The 19,493-nt window shown below is 42.7% G+C and overlaps 1 protein-coding gene across 6 annotated transcripts in view; it reads left to right on the top strand.

The window, feature by feature from the left end:
• The window catches only part of KIAA0319 (KIAA0319 ortholog), a 96,190-nt gene that overhangs the window by 18,548 nt on the left and 58,149 nt on the right, over positions 1 to 19,493 (top strand). For 3 of the 6 annotated variants that reach the window (XM_032998922.2, XM_042806752.1, XM_032998926.2), the window contains exon 1: positions 13,813 to 14,897. The exons of 1 other annotated variant lie outside the window; for it this stretch is intronic. The gene's annotated coding sequence lies outside the window, so the exon portion shown is untranslated. Of the gene's footprint in view, positions 1 to 13,812; positions 14,898 to 15,023; positions 15,141 to 15,434; positions 15,527 to 19,493 lie in introns of those variants that run through there. 2 more of the 6 variants (XM_032998923.2, XM_032998924.2) reach the window with 2 other exon arrangements.

The raw sequence follows: 19,493 nt of genomic DNA, 5'->3' as shown, positions 1-19,493 counted from the left end.
AGAATAATGAATAACTTTGAATGAAGGAATAGTGAACAACATTCTTCCAAATCCATCATTACCATCAGTGTTAAATCCCTTGGGTTTAGTATTTTCACCAGTGCTTCAGAGTATTCTGCTTGACAGTCTCAACCGTGACCACACAAACACAGCAAACCACAGGCATTTTACTCACACACCTTTCTAACCCATCGGCTGGCTTTACCTGCTCACTGTGCCAAAGCTGGATTGCTCAGTAGATGGTGCTCCTGTTACTTTTAATATTTTTTTTGTTACACAATGCTAGCATTTTTACAATCACATTACATACACAGACAGATTCACACTGAGCATGAAGCCCTTTACTTGAGTATCTCACGCAAGCACAGGACTGGCCAATACTTATGTGCAGTATTCATTTACCCCAGGTTTCCTAGTCGTTTGTGGCCTCTTGTTTCTCTGTTTTGAGTTGGTCTGTGTCCTTGATCCAGGGTAAGTCCACTGGACGCTAATCAAACTCATTGGTCTCAAATAAGGTATCTGATATGGACCTGCAGCTCAGAGATGCCACTGAAAATAAAGTGAAAAAGTCCATGAAAGTACAAAAAATGAACTCACCAGAAAAAGTGGCTGCTAAACACTATGTCACTGAATTTTTTTTCCAAAGATTTACGGCTAGCAGCATTTGGGGGCAGGGTTCATTGAAGCAGCTAAAGGCAGAGGGTGGTTAGGTTTATCTTCAAAATTTCACTCAAAAGAAGGGAAGACCGTCTTGACCCATTTTAAAATATTCTTGATGAGTAATTTAGCTCTGAGAGAGCTCAGGAAAAAGCAGCTCAAATGTTCAAAGTTTGCCAAAATCAAAGTCTTACAGTGGAGAGTGATTGCCAGCTTTAAAAATAAGTGTTTTCACCCACCTGTAATAATACAAAAGCTACAGAAGAGGAGAAAAAATCAGTAAATCCACAGCTGCTTCTTCAATGCAATAAAAAACTCCTTAGATTAGGTTTTTTTAGATTTAGATTTTTAGAAACTAAAAGTAAAATCTAGCAGCTGTTTTAGATTTTTGCTTTTCTGGAAGATAAATATTTAGCTTTTCTAGTATTTTTATATACTTTATGTTCTCTTTAGTGCCATAGAGTACTAAATTAGAAAATCTCTCAAACCATCTATAAAGAAATAGCAGTGTTGGATGTTTCATAAAATAACCTTTGGTGCAATTTATTATCATATACCTAAATTAAAGATGGCTCCAAGAAGGGGCAGGTGAAGCAGCTTATATTTTCTACTAGTTACAAGGTTACACACAAGCCATTGCTGCAGAGAAGCCGTTTAAAGTCACGCTTTTCAAAGAGTAGTTTGGTTATATACTATACTCTTACTCGCATCAGCCTGAGTAAATATCTCCTAATTGGCTTAGCAGCTCATGTTTCAGTCTTTTATGATGTGGTAATTCTATTAGATATCCATCCTAACATTATCTCTTCCAGTCCTTTAACTACTGATGTATTTTGTTTCCCTAGCCAGTTGATCCCATTTTCAGGAGCCATCCTTTTGTATAGCTGAGCTTTTGGCGTTTTCAAATGTCATTGCAAGTTCCTAGTAAGAAATAGTAACCTAAAAAACCTCATGTTCATCCTAACAATAATTAAACTGTTAGTTGTCTGCTGTGTTAGACAAACTAACCATATTTCTTACCTTTTCAGACATTTCTTTCAACTTGCTGGACACCTTCACTGCTGCTTTCGAAATGTCTCCCATTTCATTAAATCTCTCTTTTAGAAGTTAATTTGACTTTAGATATCTCAGTATCTGACTTCTTGTTGTAAAAGTCCCTGTCTGTAATTACCTTTCTATTCTTTCACTTAAAGCAGCTTTGTCTGTACCCTACATCAGTGCTGGTGACTCTTCCTGCAGTAAGCCTGATGACATCATATATAATTGTCATTTATTCCAACACCTTCTCCTTTCCTTGCAATTACTTTCCAGGGTTCTCTCAATAAACATCGGCCATCTGCATTCTTTCATTTTCTCTGATATAAAAATAAATAAATCTGTCAGATATCTCTCTAGGCTCCTTCCCATCATGCCTGGGCGTGTAAGCTAGGGGCAGTTCGCTAGCATGGATGTACCTCCTATTGCCCTTACACTTCTCGTTTGGATGCAGCAGCTGGCCACCATGAGGCAAAGGCAGTTTTATGTATATTAACCTTCAGCTGCAAGTTTAATTACCTCACTGCAGTAAACTCAGTCTCCTCTGCTTTGTCCCTTCCATGTTCTCCCACCGGGCTCAGCAGTAAGGACTCCAGACCCATACAAAAGATGCAGCATGAGAATTTAAGCTGAAGAAAGAGCCTCCCACACCGCATCTTAGATCTCCTCTCCTCCATGACAGTTTCTTCTCAAAGGATGCTGGGTTGTTCCTAGATAAAAGTACCATGTAAAATCTAAGTTAAATGTCTTTTTTAAAAGGGACTTCGCCGACTTGCTTCCCCTAGCAGTTCCCCGAGTACAGCTGAAGCTAGTTGCACTTTTCTACTGCAACTGTAGAGAACAGTCGAGATTAGACAGATCAGAGGATTTTCAGATTTCTTCTTTCAGTCTTCTCCCATTTCTCAGGCAAAAGTCTTGATGTGAGCATCTTACTTGAAACAGCAACAGATACCATTTTTCATTATGAAAGTACTTTACATGATGTGACTACTCTTAGTCCTTCAGAAACTTGTTTCTTGAATGACATGGGTGAATAAATAGTTTATTTTGAAGCCAACTCAGGGCCAGATCAGAATTCAGTAATTCCCTGAATGACATCTAAACCAGATACTGACTAAAGAATATCCTCACAGTGTAAGGATGTTTTATTCCTTCAGAGATATACTCCTGGGGAACACTGGCTATGGTATTTGTATGATGCTAATCTACGTGGGGAGGTACGGGAACGTACACACATTTGGTGCAGTGAGCCGGCAATATAAGCTATGGCGCAGGAATGCACAAATGCTCTGCTATTAGTGGGTACACGTACAGAACAGCAGCACTTAGTTACTTGATCTAAGAGTGATCAGAAAGGAAAAGGCTACAGAGAAGAGACAGCTCAGTTTATCATATGATTTGTATGTAGCTTTTTGCTTCATGTTTTATAATAATAAGTCATAACTCATTCCAAAAGATTAATTTCAAGATAGTGTCTCCAGGTATTAAATATCAAGTATTTCCTATGTCATGTAGGTAGGTTAAATTATCCAATTACCCATAAACATTGTTTTGGTCTCCATGGTTACTCAGGTGATTCTGGCATTTTTCTTCTACACCATTGGTTGCCAAGGATACAAGTTGTTATAAAATACAGCAGCTCCAAGTCAAGATTGCAGGGGTATGGTCCTGCTGCATGCGGCAGTTATATGTAATCTATCTTGCTTGACACAGCATTTGAATCCTGAAGGCATTCTCAGTGGAGTTCTTCAAGTTAACCAAGTTAGTAAGTTTGTTATGAAAAGAAACGATGCTCTCCGAAGCTATTGAATGTAAAATGTACATAGCATAACTGCCTTGCCTGGAATAAAGCAGTTGGGTACCTTCTGGCAAAGATAGGAATATCCTGATCCTAACTATATTATTCTCAAATATAATTCCAACCCAGACAAACAGAAACTGAATCAGAGCAGAATGCAATGCATACGCAATAATTAGAAAGAAAAATAGAGGTTGCTTTCATTTCTGAAACATACACTATCCTTCTAAAGTCAGATGAAATTAATGGACAGTCTTACCACCGGCTTAGGAACATAAGAATAATGTCCAGAGACCCAGAGTTTGCCTTTTAAAATATTATATTGTAATTTTAAATGGCTAACCATTCTTATATGAAGACATTACAGAATCTGTGAGGGGAGTCTGATTAGCTGTAGAACAAGAAAGGTTGTTCAGGTTTTTTTTTTTTTAATATAAGTAGGCATTTCTTTTTCTTCTGCCAAAATGCCTACTTTCCTTTTTTAAAACAGATTTTACTGACTTACCTTAAAGTTTGTATTTTCAGTTTGTTAGCTGATTAAGAATGCTAGTAGCCAGCTGATTAAACAACGCCATTAAGAGATTTGCAAATTTATTATCATCAGACTTTATTTAGGACCAAATTTAATTCTATTAACTGTTGTTGAGAAATGACTTCTTAAGATGCCAGTGTTATAAAACTAGGGCAATAAAATTACATCTGGAATTCGTTAGGAAGTTGCAAGCTTTATGTGAAGGCTAATCCCCAAAATACCCTGAACCAAGCAGAAAACATTCTAGTAACACTGTCAGAAGTGTTGATATAAAGTATAGATCTAAATCTTTGCTATCTTTAGGCCTGTCCTAGACATAAAAATAAAATCTGGATGTTTAGCTCCAACATTAGGGAGCTTTTGAGTCCAGGATTTTGATGTGACCCATTATTCAAAAGCTGGCTGAAACCACCTTTCTCGAAGATTTGCACTCTAATCCGTGAAACGTGCTGGGCATCAGAGAATAGCTGCACAGACAATACCGTAGGTCTAGTAACAGAGAAAATATATTGCAGAATTTCAGCAACACTGAAGAAAATTGTATAAAGCAACACTATGCTGCACAGTGCATGGTGTGAGTGTTTAGCAAATCACACTTTCCTGATGCCTCTTCTGAGCCACTTTGAAAATTCAACCTCCCTCAATCTATCAGCTACCAAGTTGTGGGAGTTTGAAGCTTTAGCACTTCGTATCTTCTTGTTGACAGATGGTATAGAAACTAAGAGCTAACACGTGTTCAGAAGGAACTTGGGTACTCGTGGACTAGAAATACGCAGACACTGAAATACCACAATCAGCTCACAAATACAGCTAGACGCTGGGCAGATGTTAGATTGGCAGGTTTTTTTAACTTTTGAAATAGTGAGTGGGGACACAGTATTTTTATTAGGAGCAAGCAGAGTCATAACACTTTATGAGGGCCAATTCCTTTTGCTAATTATAAAGACAGGCAAGAAGAAGACTACATTCGGTGTAATTAGTTGTTAGTCATTCATCAAGAGTGAGGAAATCATGTGTACAGCTTTTAAACTCTTCTTAAACTACAGTAAAAGCAATCATATTTTAAAAAAATTAAGAGGCCATAAATGCTAAATGCTTTACTGACTATTGAATGCTAAGCAAGCACTACATCTTTAATTAAATGCACTTTAAACCACTTAATAAGTACACAAATTGCTGACAATCAAGAGTCAGAGCACTTAAGTTGCCTCTTACACTGCTATAAAAGGTAAAATAGCTGCTGAATATGGCAACTAAAACTTGTAAGAAAACATCATAAATATTTAAAGGGATAGAAACAGCAAAGTAAAACCAAGGAAAACATTTCTTGGGTTACAACTTATAATTTGATTTCTTTTCCTGATTCAGTGGTATGACATTATGGCATCTATATACCCCAATGGACTTACACAAACATGGGATTGTAGGAAAATGCAGTAATTCTATGCTATTGATAATCAATGACAACAATGGACCTTGAGGAAATCCTGTACTATCAGAAGCATTACTTTATTCATACTTTGATTCAGATACCAAAAGAAGTAGCTTCTTATGAAGATCCAGGCAAAGTTTTAAACACTTCTACATCAAAATAGCTTGCAATTACTAGAAGAGATATACTTGGAAAAAATAAGGAAATGTTAAACATCTGTGAAGGTAAATAAAAAATAGATGAAAAAAAAAAAAAAAAAGAGGCAAAACCACAGTAACAGCAGAAAATCAGGTTATCATGATTAAAAATATAAACCTAAGGAACATGGAACATTTATGTGCTTAACTACAGGGAGCAATCTGAAACCATATCTAATAAAAATTTGTTTTACAAAGCAGAGGTACATGAAAGATTAAAGCTATAAATATCACAGAGCATATAAAGGTTTGGAAGTCAATTTGATGCAAGGAGAAAGAAGACATACCCAAAATGACATGAGTTCCTGTACTATGGCAACACCCATAAAACTACAGCTATTCTCATGATTGGTATACAAAGTAAAAGTCCTTGCCCTATATATTTTAACTGAGAAGTTAAAACATTGCAAAGAGTGGAAATGGTCAACAAGGAGAGAATGAAGATGGGAATAATTAAACAGAAACAGATGGGTGTGTTTTGATGAGTAGTTGGAATGGTTTTCAGCTCAATGTGATTTGGAAATCTCCACAAAGGTCATGTTATCACGTCTTCATGTTTTGATGTATTTTTACCCAGTGGCAGGCTATCCAATACAAAATCCCTCTGAAGGATGCATGCAGGTGCTGTCTTGAAACACCTAATGAAGGAACAGGGCTTACAGAGTGACTCCACTTAACTTCATTAGGCTAAAGGTTTCCAGGTTTTGTGTTCACTGAAGAGTACAAGAAAGACTAATTAGCAAAGATTCATAAATAACATTTTTATTTCTTACAGACAAGGCATGTTGTGGAAAGTCAGCTCAGAGTAAACAGAACCCCGGTGACAGAGAAGCCATCAGTGCACCACTGCCATTTCAGTAACAGCTGAGAAAACAGGAGACTTAAACAAGAGAGGCAGTAGGCAGGAATGTTGCTAAATTACAGCTGAAATCTGCATCTGTATGAAATCTGAAATACTGTATCTGCAACAACCCACGGTAAAATTACTAGTGTATCATTATTTATGAATTCATGCATATATGTGAGAAACAAGCCCACCTATATATAAAAAAAAGGTTTTACTGGGGACAAAGTCAGTGGAGCCAAGAATACAGCGCTGGGCGCAATGGCGCGCCCTGCCCCAGCAGGGGCTGCTTTTTGTAGTTCCAGTCCTCCTTTTTTGTACCTGCGCAGTTACTTCTTCTTGGTTTCTTCAGGGCTGTCTCTCCCTGCACTTTTTCACTGCTTCACTACTTCTTATTACAAAACAGACAGCTGCTGAGCAGGGGAGGCAACTGCAATGTTGTATGTAACCTTTGGTTTAAACATGAAATCAAACAAAGAACAGTGCAGCACAGCTAGGCCAAGCAACAAGTCCACTCGCTCTCCTTCTCCCCTCCTTCCTCTTCTCTGGAATTTACAGCTGGTCTGGTGGTCCTCTTCAGGGGAAGAGGGGTTGGTGGGGGATTGATGTCCAGGTTCCTCTTCATCAGGAGTTCTTTGATTAACCACTTTTCTGCTGGCTTCCATTCCTCTTTACATGATACCTAACCACAGACCACCCCCCACCCTTTTGCTTGCCCAACTCCACACAATGCCCAACCATATGCCTAACTTGGGATCAAAAAAGGCTTGCTTAACTATTATAATTTTAATAACACTATTTTTTAATAACAGCTTTAGCCTAACTCAATAAAAGTAATTGTTTAATTACTTTTAGCGAAAGCAAAATTCTTCTATTATTTATCAAACCACCTCTTTTCTTCTTAATACCATATTCTGCTTGAGCTTACTAACACTTAGTCTAATTCTTTTCTTAATATCATAACTTTGTGGGCACCAGCCGATGCAGCCATTTCAGGCTTTACTGTCATAGCTGCTATTTGCATCCCCTCAATAACATGAGATATTATCCATATAAAGCCGGGTATTAAACATGGTAAAAACAACAAGCCTGCCATAGCACAAAGGAAGAAAAACCCAACCTTTTTCCACACTCTGATGTTGGACATAACAGTAAAACACTTGTTGCACAGATTTGCCACTATTAGAGTGAACCATACCAGGATGATTAGCAGAGGTCTGGTATAACATATACTCCCACCTCTCATGCCTATGGGGTTGCAGCCCACAGCTGAGATAAAGGTCTTCTTGGTGGCGAGCACAGAGGTTAACCCGGTCTTGCCCTCTACTGTTTAACGAATCCGTGTTTTAACAGTTAGTCAATTCAAGTGCAGCTCCTTTGTAGCCACTTCCTTTGTTTCTAAGCAAAGCAAACCTTTTTTGGCACTTTCTGACAGTGTCCTTCCATCAACTCTCAGGGACATCAAAATTTTGGGGACTAACCTCTTTTTCCCACAAATCAAGGTTACAATTCGTGCCCCTTCCCTATACTCACAGTCCCTATTACAGTTATAACACAATTTTATCCATATACAATACCACCTCCGGTTACACATTTCACTCTCACACAAAACCCATGCTTCATGAAATCTGTGTATACACTCGAGATAAGGTATTATCCTATTAGGTTGATTTTCTAGCAATGCCCGATCTAATCCAAAATGCTCATAATCTATTACCAAAAGCCACTCTGACACTTGTCCGCCAGTTAATGCTTGGTAAACGCCAGCTTTTCCGTGACATCTTTTTGTGGTTCCCCATACAGCAAGTAAGTAAATGAATAAGTAAATTTTCACAGTGTTACCTCTGAACCCAGTCCAAACCACTGGTTAAGAGTCATTCAATCCCCTCCCGATGAATTTACTTAGTCCTTTGAGGGTGACTTGTAGTTGATCAGTTGATGGTACCACAGTCCACTCCTGAGGCTTTTCCACCTCTCCTTTTACTCGGGAGGCATGAGTCCACCACTTTTCTTTTGTTCGGATCGCTGTCTTGGTGGTCAGCAGCACCTGAAATGGACCTTCCCACTCGGGAGTTAATGATTGATCTTTCCACACTTTTATCAATACCCAATCACCTGGTTTTACATTGTGGATATTAAAATCCAATGGTAGTGTTTGAGGCAGAAGCCCTTTCTTTCTTAGTTTCATTAAGGTGTTAGCTATTCTTATTACATACTTTCTTACATACTGATCTCATACTTCAGGGGTGACAATATCCCTGTCATTACTCATATATGGCAATCCAAACATCATTTCATAAGGAGAAATACCCAGGTCCGCTCGTGGCTGAGTATTGATCCTTAATAAGGCCAACAGCAGGCATTTAATCCAAGATATCTGAGTCTCAATCATTAACTTAGTCAAGGTTTGTTTTAAAGTTTGAATCATTCTTTCTCCTCTTCCAGAACTCTGAGGATGCCATAGGGTGTGCCATGCCCATTCGATCCCTAAGGCTTCAGATAGTTGTTGTATAATTTTTGAAGTGAAATGTGTTCCTCTGACCGAGTCTGTTCTTTCTATTAATCCGTATCTGGGATAATGTTTTCCAATAACACCTTGGATACCATGCTTGCCATTGCCCTTGGTGTGGGGGATTGCTTCCACCCAATGAGTTAAGTGAGCCACTAATACCAACAAATACTTTCACCCTTGTATTTGAGGTAGCTCTGTGAAGTCTACCTGGAGGCTTTGTATGGCTAGATCCCATCCCCCAGCCATCTTTCTTCTCATTACCTTTTTGTTCACTTTTTAACAAATCAGACATCGATCAACTAGTTGTTTGGCCACCGTATATATTCCTATACACCCATATTATCTAAGAAAATGATCACAAAGTGCTTGCGTTCCCCAATGTATTTTCTGATGTATTGATGACAGAATTTCTCATGATAATGTTTTATTTAACATCTCCCTTCCATCTGGTAAAGTCCATTTTCCTTTTGGATCTTTTTCACCCCCTGTTTTTAAGTATATCCTCCTCTTGTTCTCAGAAATTCTATCTCCTTCCCTTTTGTATTTATAAGCCCTCTTTCTTCCCATATTTTTCCAAATGTGTGGACCACTCCAAATGCACATTTCCTTATTTTTCAAATATATCAACACCTGTTTCAGGGCATAGAGTTCATAGACTTGCGCTGACCATCCAGTAGGCAATCTCCGTTTTTCTAACACTACCATTTTCTTGCCCATTGATAGTTGCATAACCTGATATTCTTCTCCCTTCCAGGCATTGAGAGGACCCATCAATAAATAGCTTTTCCCCATAAGGCAAAGGTTCATCTAACAAATCTTCTCTTACTTTTGTTTGATAATTTATAAAATCCAAACAGTCATGTTCTGGTTCCTGAACATCCTCCCCGTATAGAAATTATGAGGGATTAATCTTTTTGTTTGTTACTAATGTGAGATCTATCTGATCCATCAGTATTGCTTCATATTTCAACATCATTGAGTCTCTTAACCACCTTCTAGCTTTCTGACTCAACACGCTCCTCACTGAGTGTGGAGTATGCACAATGATAGTACCTCCAAATGTTAATTTTCTACTTTCTTCTACCAAAATCGCAGTAGCAGCTACTGCCTGTATGCAGGTTGGCCACCCTCGACTCACAGGATCCAGTTTTGAGAGATAAGCCACTGATTTCTTTTGCTCTCCCTGATCCTGAACCAACACTCCATGAGCCGCTCCATTCTCTGCATTTACAAATAAGTAAAAGTTCCACCTGTTTTCTTTACTGGAAGTATAGGAGTGTTATGGGGAGACATACAAGGTTCAAGGGTGCCATCCTGCAGCAAGGATTCAATCACTGGTTTAAGTCCTTCTTTCCCTTCTCTTGGTATATTATATTGTTTTACCCTGATAGAGCGTGACTCATCTTCTACTGTTACCTTAATGGGGAGAATATTCAACCCTCCCTGATTCCCTTCCTTGGCCCAAACCTCAGGTTTCACCTCCCTCTCATCCTCCTCCCATAATTCAAGTAATTTAACCACCATTTTTCCTTCATCCGGCACCACACCTATTCCTAACTGCACTTGTAAATCTCTACCTAGCAAATTACATCCTAGCCCTGGCATTAACAACATATTGATCTTCCCCTTGTATTAACAAATTCTTTATAACTGGGACCGAAAACCTTCGCCTTTAGCCCCTACAACCCAGGCTGTATCTTTCACATAATCTTCCTCCTGGGGTCCTAATTTCAAATGTATCAAGGGCTCTTCTGTTGGTATACCCCCCAGAAGGTAGAGCCCCTGACACCCCTAGGGATTACCACCCTCATCCTGTTGGGTTACTTCAAACACCAACAGGTTCCGCATTCTCTGAGGGCATTCTCGTTTACAATGCCCCCCCCCCCCCCCCTTTCCCACAATAAAAACATCCCCTTGTGATTTCCCTAGCCAGCGTTGCCTCTTCCCTTGGTCCCACTTTTCCTTCCATTCCCTTGCTTCTTTCAAATTTGTAATTTTCCCTCTGAGATTCCCTGTGTTTATTTCTAATAGCTTCTTGTGCAGTTATAATTTTAGCTTTAATTTTAGCCTTTTCTTCATCCCTCCTAACATATACTTTCTGTGCTTCTCTCAGGAGTTCATCCAGACTCTTATTATAATGACCTAGAGTCACTCGTATCTCTCCTCCCCTCTTGTTCATTCTGATTCCACTGCAAAGGGGTTACAGGGAGTTTCTGTTTCCCGGGTATCCCCTGCTGATTTTCTCTCTCCCATATCCACATTCCAGCCGTTCTAATCATCTGTCTCTCTTCAGGGGAAAAAAGGATTCCCATAATCGACTGCATCTCCGCCCATGTGTATACATTGGGTCCCCAAAATTGATCAATCTCTTCTGACAGCCCCACAGGGTCCTCTAATAACTTCTTCATTTCTTTCTTATACGCCCTCACTTCTACATTAGTGAGCAGCACATCCACAAATCCCATCCCCCCTTGAATTCCTGCCGCTGGAACTTCCCACGAGGGATTAACCCTAGCCTCCCTGTGCTCCCTTAAACGATTCCTCCCCCCGCTTCATTGCTGCCCGGTTTCAGGTCTGATATTAACAGGGGACTCCTCACCCGCATCGTCCTCCTCACCCGCATCTTCCTGCTGCACCCCTTGATTTTCCAGGTGTGCTGGGTTATATGGGGGGGTAAGTTATCCAAAGGGTCCCATCTCCTTCCCTTCCTTTCCCTTTCACCTTCTTCAACCTGCTCCTCCTGCTTCTATTTAAAAATCTCAAATCTCCACAACCCTGTCCAACACGAGGCATATTTACTTTCTTCTTGATTAAATGGTTCATTTGAATTAACATAAATATTTAGAGCTTGACAAATCCAATCCTCTTCTGATCCTTATTTTGGCCAATACACCAAATCTTCCCTGATAGGTCCTTTAGTCCATTCAAACATACAATAATTTACCATCTTGATCTTACTCTTTCCTCTGATATATGGGCTGTAATCCCAATTTGCTAATTTCTTTCCTAATGGACTGTCCGATAGAATACCACCTGGTAACTTCTTGCTCCTTTTTTTTTTTCTTTTTCCCCTCTTCTCCTCCCAGCCTTTCCCTAATGGACTGTGTGGGAAATGGCAATCCTTGGCTCCCTATTACCCTGGGAACTCAACCATCTAGCTCCTATTAACTTGTTTACTCAATTAGGTAACGGAAGTATCTTGTTTCCCCTTTTCCCAGGGAACTCAACTGTCTAGCTCCTAGTTCCTTGTTCACTCAACTAGACTAACTGAAGTATCTTGTTTCCCAATCCTGGGAAACAACTGCCTAGCTCCTAGTTTCTTGTTCACTCAACTAGGCTAACTGAAGTGTCTTGTTTCCCCTTCCCTCCCCGGGGGAGCCGTTCACTCCTTTTCCCTCGCTTCGTCTCTTCACCTGCCGTCCCCCTCGCGGGAGCACGGACCCGCGGTTACAAAGACTCCACAACCGCTTCGCCAGTGCGACCTGGGCCTCGCGTCTCACACACACACACCTTTCAGTCCTCCCCCCAGCCCGCCAGCCAGGCCCTCCTTACAGTCCCCTTTTCATTGCCCGGGTCTTGTGCACAAGGTGTAACGGCTGACGGGGTCTCCAGGGAGCCCTACCCCCTCTTTGGCCCACGAGTCCCCCGCCGGGATCGTCACCGCCACCCTCCGATGGTGCCAGAGGGAACCGAAGAGACCCCTGAGCTCAGCGGGGCGCGCCTTCCCTTCAGGGCCCTCTGGCCCCACGGCGGCGAGGCTTCTGTCCTCCCAGACGAGCCCCCAGTTGTGAGAAACAAGCCCACGTATATATGTTAAAAAAAAAAAAAAAGGGGTTTATTAGGGACAAAGTCAGTGGAGCAAAGAATACAGCACTGGGCACAATGATGCGCCCTCTGGAGCCAAAGGGGCTCCCTTTTATTGTATAAAACGTTATATATTCATCTACTCTAATGCATCTGCATCACTACTCCAAGGATAGGGAGGGAATATTACAATTAGTTCCAAGAAATCACTAACATATCCCCCCACCCCAAATTCCTCCCGTCGCGCTTGCGCAGTGCTCCCTGGTGGTCGTGGGCAGGGGTCTGCAGATGAAGGCTCGTAGTCTTCTTCACGGTGTTCGCTAGCTGACCCTTACTTCTGCGCCAACTCAGTCCTGTGGTCACGTACACCTTGTCCTTCAAGTCTGGGCTAATTTGCAGCTCCTTTGTCTTTATGACTCAGTGGTTTTAGTTCCTTTCTTATCTCAAGGACAAGAGATACCAGGGATGGCCCATCCTGTTCTTTCTCATTCCATTGCAAAGGAGTTACCGCCCTGTGATGGAGGCCATCTGGTGAGCACCCCAAGAAGGTGGGGGGGCTGTCAGGTTAGTGTTTCCTCAGATCAATTCCCCCCTTTTCCCAGTAGTAAATTCTTTTACTTTTCTTAAAATTTGGATTGTTGTACTAATAATAGCTTTAGCCTAACTCAATAAAAGTAATTGTTCAATTACTTTTAGCTAAAGCAAAATTCTGCTGTTACTTCTCACAATCCTTTTTACTGCAAATAAGCTGACTTCTATCAGCTGGCTGAAACAGCCAATACATGGAATCAGAGAAACTGAGGAATCAAAATTCATAGCAAAACAACATAGCAAAAAAAATATTTTAAAAAATGTCAGCAGACAATTCCTTTCGGCTTCTTCATATATATTCACAAGCAATCCACTATTACAGTTCAGAGATTTAATTCCTTGCTTTACAGAGCAAGCATGTGAGATATGGGCTCTCCGTACCAAGGAAGATTTAAGTAGCTTCAGGAGATGTCAGACTACTGTTAAAAAAAAGGGTGGGAATCAGAAGATGGGGCAAGAAGAGGCAGTAAAAACAGCTGTATGCTCACAAGATTACATTTTATACATCTTTAGAGCATCATCCTGTAGCACCTGCCGAATACCATTTACACAGAGCCAAGCATTGGCAATTCATTAAAGACTAAGCAGAACTTGGCAATACACTAGCAGGTGGAACAGAGGATTTGGGACCTTGACAGGGTGGTGCAAATCAACATGAAACCTCTGCAATTAAAGTTTGGAAGTCACAGCACACTGCATTTTATTTCACTTGGAAATTAAATTGCTTGCTTAAAACGCTGCTAAGACAGACAATCCTAAACCACTTCTCTATGGCATGTGGACTTCGGTGTTGAGTAAAAAAATGAATCTTTCCACGTGGAAATAGGCCAATTATTTTTCAGTGTAATTCTAAAAATCAAAGAAATTAACAAACCACTTCTGCATGCTGTGACTGCAAACATCCCTCTCTGCAGAAAATGTGAATGTGGCAAGAACTCGGATAGAGCAAAATCAGAGACACCAGAATGCTGAATATTTTACTGAAAGGCTGTGCTGAATAAGCCATGGATTACTCTTTTGGAGGCTTCAGAGATACTCATCATGAGGATGTGGGGCTTCGCCAAAGGAGCAGCGTCAGGTCCCTGGCCCCGTATTTTCCAGAAAATGGGGGCCTCGGCCGCAACTAGTGCGTTCGACATCTGAAGACCTTCGCTTAAAGGCCTGAAGACCTGGGAGCCCTCTTGCTGCTTCACCTCCAGCGGCAGCACCGAGGTTGACCCTCGGGAGAGGCAAAGGCCATCTGGCGGTAACCCTGCGGAAGGGAACGGGGCATTTCCCCCGCCGGCGGGCCCCGCTGAGGGGAGGGAGACGGCGGGCGCCATTGGCAGCCCTGCCGGGGGGCGGCGCCATTTGCAGCCCCTCGCGCCCCCTCCTCAAGATGGAGGCGCGGCGACCGCTCGTCTCGCTGCCGTCGGGAGGCCCCCGCCCTCCCTCTTGGGATGGAGCTGGACCCAACCCCTCGTCTCCCTTCCCCGGGCTCGCTGCCTACCCGCAGGTGCGTCTCCTTTCTGCTGCGGCGGGCTGGGCGTGTGCGTGGGGAAGGGGAAAGGGAAGGGGGGGGGTGTCTCTGGGCAGTGATCCTGCGCGGAAGGCGGCGGCCGCCGGGAGGTGTGCGGGGGGATGGCGCCCGCTCCTGAGTCAGCAGCGGCGGGGCGGCACGGCGGGCCCCCAGTACCGCGCCGCCGGGAGGAAGGGGGCTGTGGGGGCCCCGCCGGCTCTTGCCCTCCGCCGCCGACAGGTAGGCTCGCCGGTGCGGCCGCGGGTGGGGAAGGACTGGAAAAGCGGAGTGGGTGCTGCCCGGCTCCCCGCTTGGGCGCCAGGTGACTTAACCCCCCGAGCTGAGCGCTGGGCTCGGCGGGGGAGCGAAGCGCAGCCCACCCGGTGTGAGGGGCTCCGGGGAGAGGAGAGCTCTGGCCCGGGTGTGAGCGGCGGCCGCGCTGGCATGGCGATGGGACAGCGGTAGCAACGGCCCGGCCTTCGGGGAGCTCGCCCTCCGCCTGCGTGGGGCGAAAAAAATGCGTGGGGCGAAAATGCGTGTGCAACCTGTTAGGCCTGGAGCGTGGGGAGAAACAGCGGTGCGCTGCGGTGGGGGAGTGAGTATATGTTTTGGTATTTAACTTGCAGGTAGGTTTATTTATGTTCGTATAAATATGTATATATGTATTTATGTATGAAGGCTCAAACAGTTTAATGGGAAGTTTCCTTAGTGTGCATGTGAAATTTACTATATCTCATCTGAGCTCACAAATCATGCTTTTATCTTGTTCTGTGTGTGTGTGCATGAATATATACATATATCTTTAGATATTAATATGTCCAAAGACTGTAAGAATATTACTTGTCAAGTTATTCTCCAGTCTTCTGTTAGATGGTGTGTTTGCTACAGCCTGAACGTGTATTTACATCTGACGGTTGAACATGGTGCTGATGAGTAGGACGTGAAATGCTTTGTCAGAGTGCATTCTGAGCAGTAGAGCAGAGCTGTCCTGGTTTGAGCTCAGAGGGCAACTGAGCACCACGCAGCTGTTCACTCACCCCTTCCCCTTTAGGAATGGGAAGGAGATAATGAAGAATAAATGAATCAGGAATCCAGATAAGGACAAGGAGGGGTACTCACCCATTATGGTTATGGGCAAAAGACAGACTCCTTAGGGGAAGATAAAAAAAAAAGTCACTTTAATTCAAACAGTAACGAAGACAACACTTAGATAAGGTGGGACAGTGAGAAGTGCCACCACATCCCAAAACACCTCCCCCCACCCCTTCCGTCTTCCTGGGCTCAGATCTGCTCTCCGTCTCTTCCCCCAGCATCTCAGGGGCAGGGGATGGGGCTTACAGTCAGCTCCCCACTCCTTCCATCTCGGGGTGGGGGTAGGGGTGTGGGGTGTGAATGCCGCACATCCCTCCCCTGTTCCATGGGACTCCCCTCTCACTGCAGACAGTTCTCCGCAAACCTTCTCCAGTGTGAGTCCTCCCCACAGGCCACAACCATTCCCGAGCTGATCTGGTGTGGGTCACCCCTGCATGTTGCAGTCCTCCCAGTGCTGAACTACAACTATGGGGGCCGTTTCTCCCCTTAGAGTCCTGACCTCCTTTAAGCACAGATGCTTATCCTGGTGTGGGCTCCTCCTCTGGCTTCAGGTCGGCCTCTGTTCCACCAGTGACCTCCATGGGTGGTAGGGTGGGCAGCCCTGCTGTCTCCCCATGGGATACAGGGGTCTCTGCTCTGGCACACCTGCCCCCCTTCTTTCTCCTTCCTTCCGCTGACCTTGGTTTTCTTCTTTCTCATAACTCTTCCTTACAAGTTTCAACCCCCTCTCAGGTTACGCTTCTTAAGTACATTATCACAGAGGTGCAGCCACCGTCTCTAATCATCTTGGCCTTGGTTGCAGAGGTGGGTCTGATTTGGAGCCAGGGGAGCTTTTGAGAAGCTTTTCACAGGGATCACCACTATAGCCCCCTCCTGCTACCAAAACCACCGCCACACAAACACAGCCCATGAGCTTAAACAGAAGAAAATACTATGTGTGACTTCTGGTATCACTGCAGTTTTGGGTACTGTCTATGTTGTGGTTGCTATACAAAACCAGAAGACAGTTCCATCACTCCCCTGACCCCCTTCAGGAGCATATTGCAGATAACCTATGGATGGTCAGATAGTTGAGAGAACAAACTAAAGCATAAACTGTTTTGCCCTCTGTTCCACACTATCTGTTTGTTCCGTATAAGAATTCTCATGTTCCTCATATTGACTGCATGACAAGATAGTGGAGTTGACTTAGGATATACTGGCTTTTAAACTCTTTGGGGTAGGTTCTGTAGCTGTCTCTACAGTAGTTTGTAGTAGGAGACTCATCCTCATCCATAGAACTCTACGTTTGTTTTAATTATCCACTCCTTGTGTTTACAAGGTTGACTGTTGCAGTTGATATTTCACAATTAGGCATTGTCTTGAGCCAAATCTGAACCATTAAAACCTGGCATAATACAAAGTTAATACTGACCAAACTCATTTTGGTACCTTAGATGATGGGGGTTGAGCTGCTCAGCATGTTACACATCAAACTGTGTGCCCAAGTGGTGCAGAGAAGGCGAAGAGTGTATGTGTGCAAACTTCATGGGCTGATGCTTTTCCCTTAAGCCCAAGACAGCAGAAGATGCTGTGTAGCCTGGATTTTACATTACTTGAGCTAATGAGTTATGGTCGTGGTCTGTGGAGGAGGCTCTGTGCTGGGGATGCTTGTCCAGTTGAGCCTTTTCCCACCTTTTTCTTCAGGGGAGTACTGTGGTGGAGGAGTGGAGGTGCACTTCTGTAACACTTCTGAAAACCTCAGGTTCACGTGCAAAAGATGAATCTGTTACATCTTCACTAGTTGCCTGTCAGTGAGTTGCAATTCTATCAGTTGTAATGAGCTGCATGGAGTGAGGAAGTTTTGGTGACCTGGAGATGCTGTAGTTTAGTTCAGCTTTTCAAACAGCTGACCTCTCACCGTGTTGGTTTTGGATGCTGTCTGAGCAGGCTTCTAATTTCAGTGGTGTGGAGGTGGGAGAGTTGCTATGGTTAGTGACATGTCCATCAGGAATGCTTTAAAAGCAGTTGATTTCCTCCCCACTTGCACATACACAGTACCTGCTTCAGGTGGAGCCCTTCAGTCCTTTTCCAGCTGTACCTTCTGTGGTGTTGAATAAAGTAGGCTTGCTGTGGGCTTCTTCACATATTGGTTGTATTGACTTCAATTACAGGTCTTTAAGAAGGCATGTGGTGGTGCTTTATGTTTGCTAGTTTTGACAGTGGTACTAAATATATATCCTTAATAGGAACTTGGTGATTAAAGGTGGAGTTGTGATCAAGTGCTGTGTATCCAGCAGACTCTGATTTCAATGCTGTAGAGAAAGCACAGAACCACCGAAATGGATATTGTACCCAGGGGGAGAAATCCTTCCTACTCTTAGGCAGTTAGCTTTCAATTTCTGTCACAAAATGTCTTTCTGTACAAATTTATAATCTAATTTAACTGCAGATATAGTTGCTTTTCCATTTGAGTCGCTCATCTCTTTCTGAATGGTGCCAGGGGTATGACTGTTGAGTATTTTTCAGGATAATGTGACTCTGTTCTGAGCAGATAGGAATTCAGTCAATCCAGTTGGAGGTAATATGACTGTAGTTAGCCTGATGCCAGCTTTCAGCTAGTTAATGATGAAGGGGCAGTTTAGTAGTTATTTCATGTCCTAATGCATTTTCCTTGATAAATCTGACCTCTGTACAGTTTATTAACTCTTCTGCATGTTACAAAGAGTTCCACAGGTTAAATATAGATGGATTTTAAGGACTCAGTTGTCTGAGGTGGGGCTACAGAGGTTTGTGTTTTAGAGGGGTGCACACCTGTGATTTATCAGTTTATAACAAGTAGTCTTCTGAACAGCATAGTTAATGACTATTTCTGTGACTTTCTGTCTTGAGGTCAAACAAGGATTTTTCTGTTGTCTTTGCATGTGCCTCTACATTTTTTTTGTATAGCCCCCTCATTTCACAGACTGCACTGATGGTGTGACACACAGGCTACCATTCTCAATTATGGAAATTGGTTGATGTGTTTTTTGGGGACTGTTTTGACAGAAGTGGTAGGAATTTAATTACCTGCTGGTAATCTCTTCCCTGGTAGAAATCAGTTGATGGCTTAAAAGGTACTGTAAGTAAAAAAACCCAAATGGATCTATTTACACAGTGGTCAAGTAAGCTTTTTCTCTGCAGGAGACCAGACTAACAATGGACATAAAACTTCACATGGTCATGTGGGTGAAAAGACTCCTGCCCCAAACCCTTAGCCAAGAAAATGTACTAATTTCTCTGATCTTGTATCATTCAACACACGAGATTTCAAGTCTAGAAATGGATGTACAGCATCCAGCTACATTGAGGCTTTTCCTGAAAGTGATAAAATAGCATGACACAAATGGAGAGACTGCTGATGTACTTAGTTTGCAAGATTTTGCCTTTTCTGGCTAGCTGTTGTTGTACCACCTTATGAAAGCTTTTTTTCATGCGGTATCTCAGGCAGTGGCTGGGTGTTCAGTAATCTCAAAAATGGTC

Source organism: Tyto alba, unplaced genomic scaffold (assembly GCF_018691265.1).
Source record: "Tyto alba isolate M040663 unplaced genomic scaffold, T.alba_DEE_v4.0 Super-Scaffold_48, whole genome shotgun sequence".
Lineage (NCBI taxonomy): Eukaryota > Metazoa > Chordata > Aves > Strigiformes > Tytonidae > Tyto > Tyto alba.
Note: the sequence above shows the minus strand (reverse complement) of the source record. Positions and strands in the feature narration are given on the sequence as shown.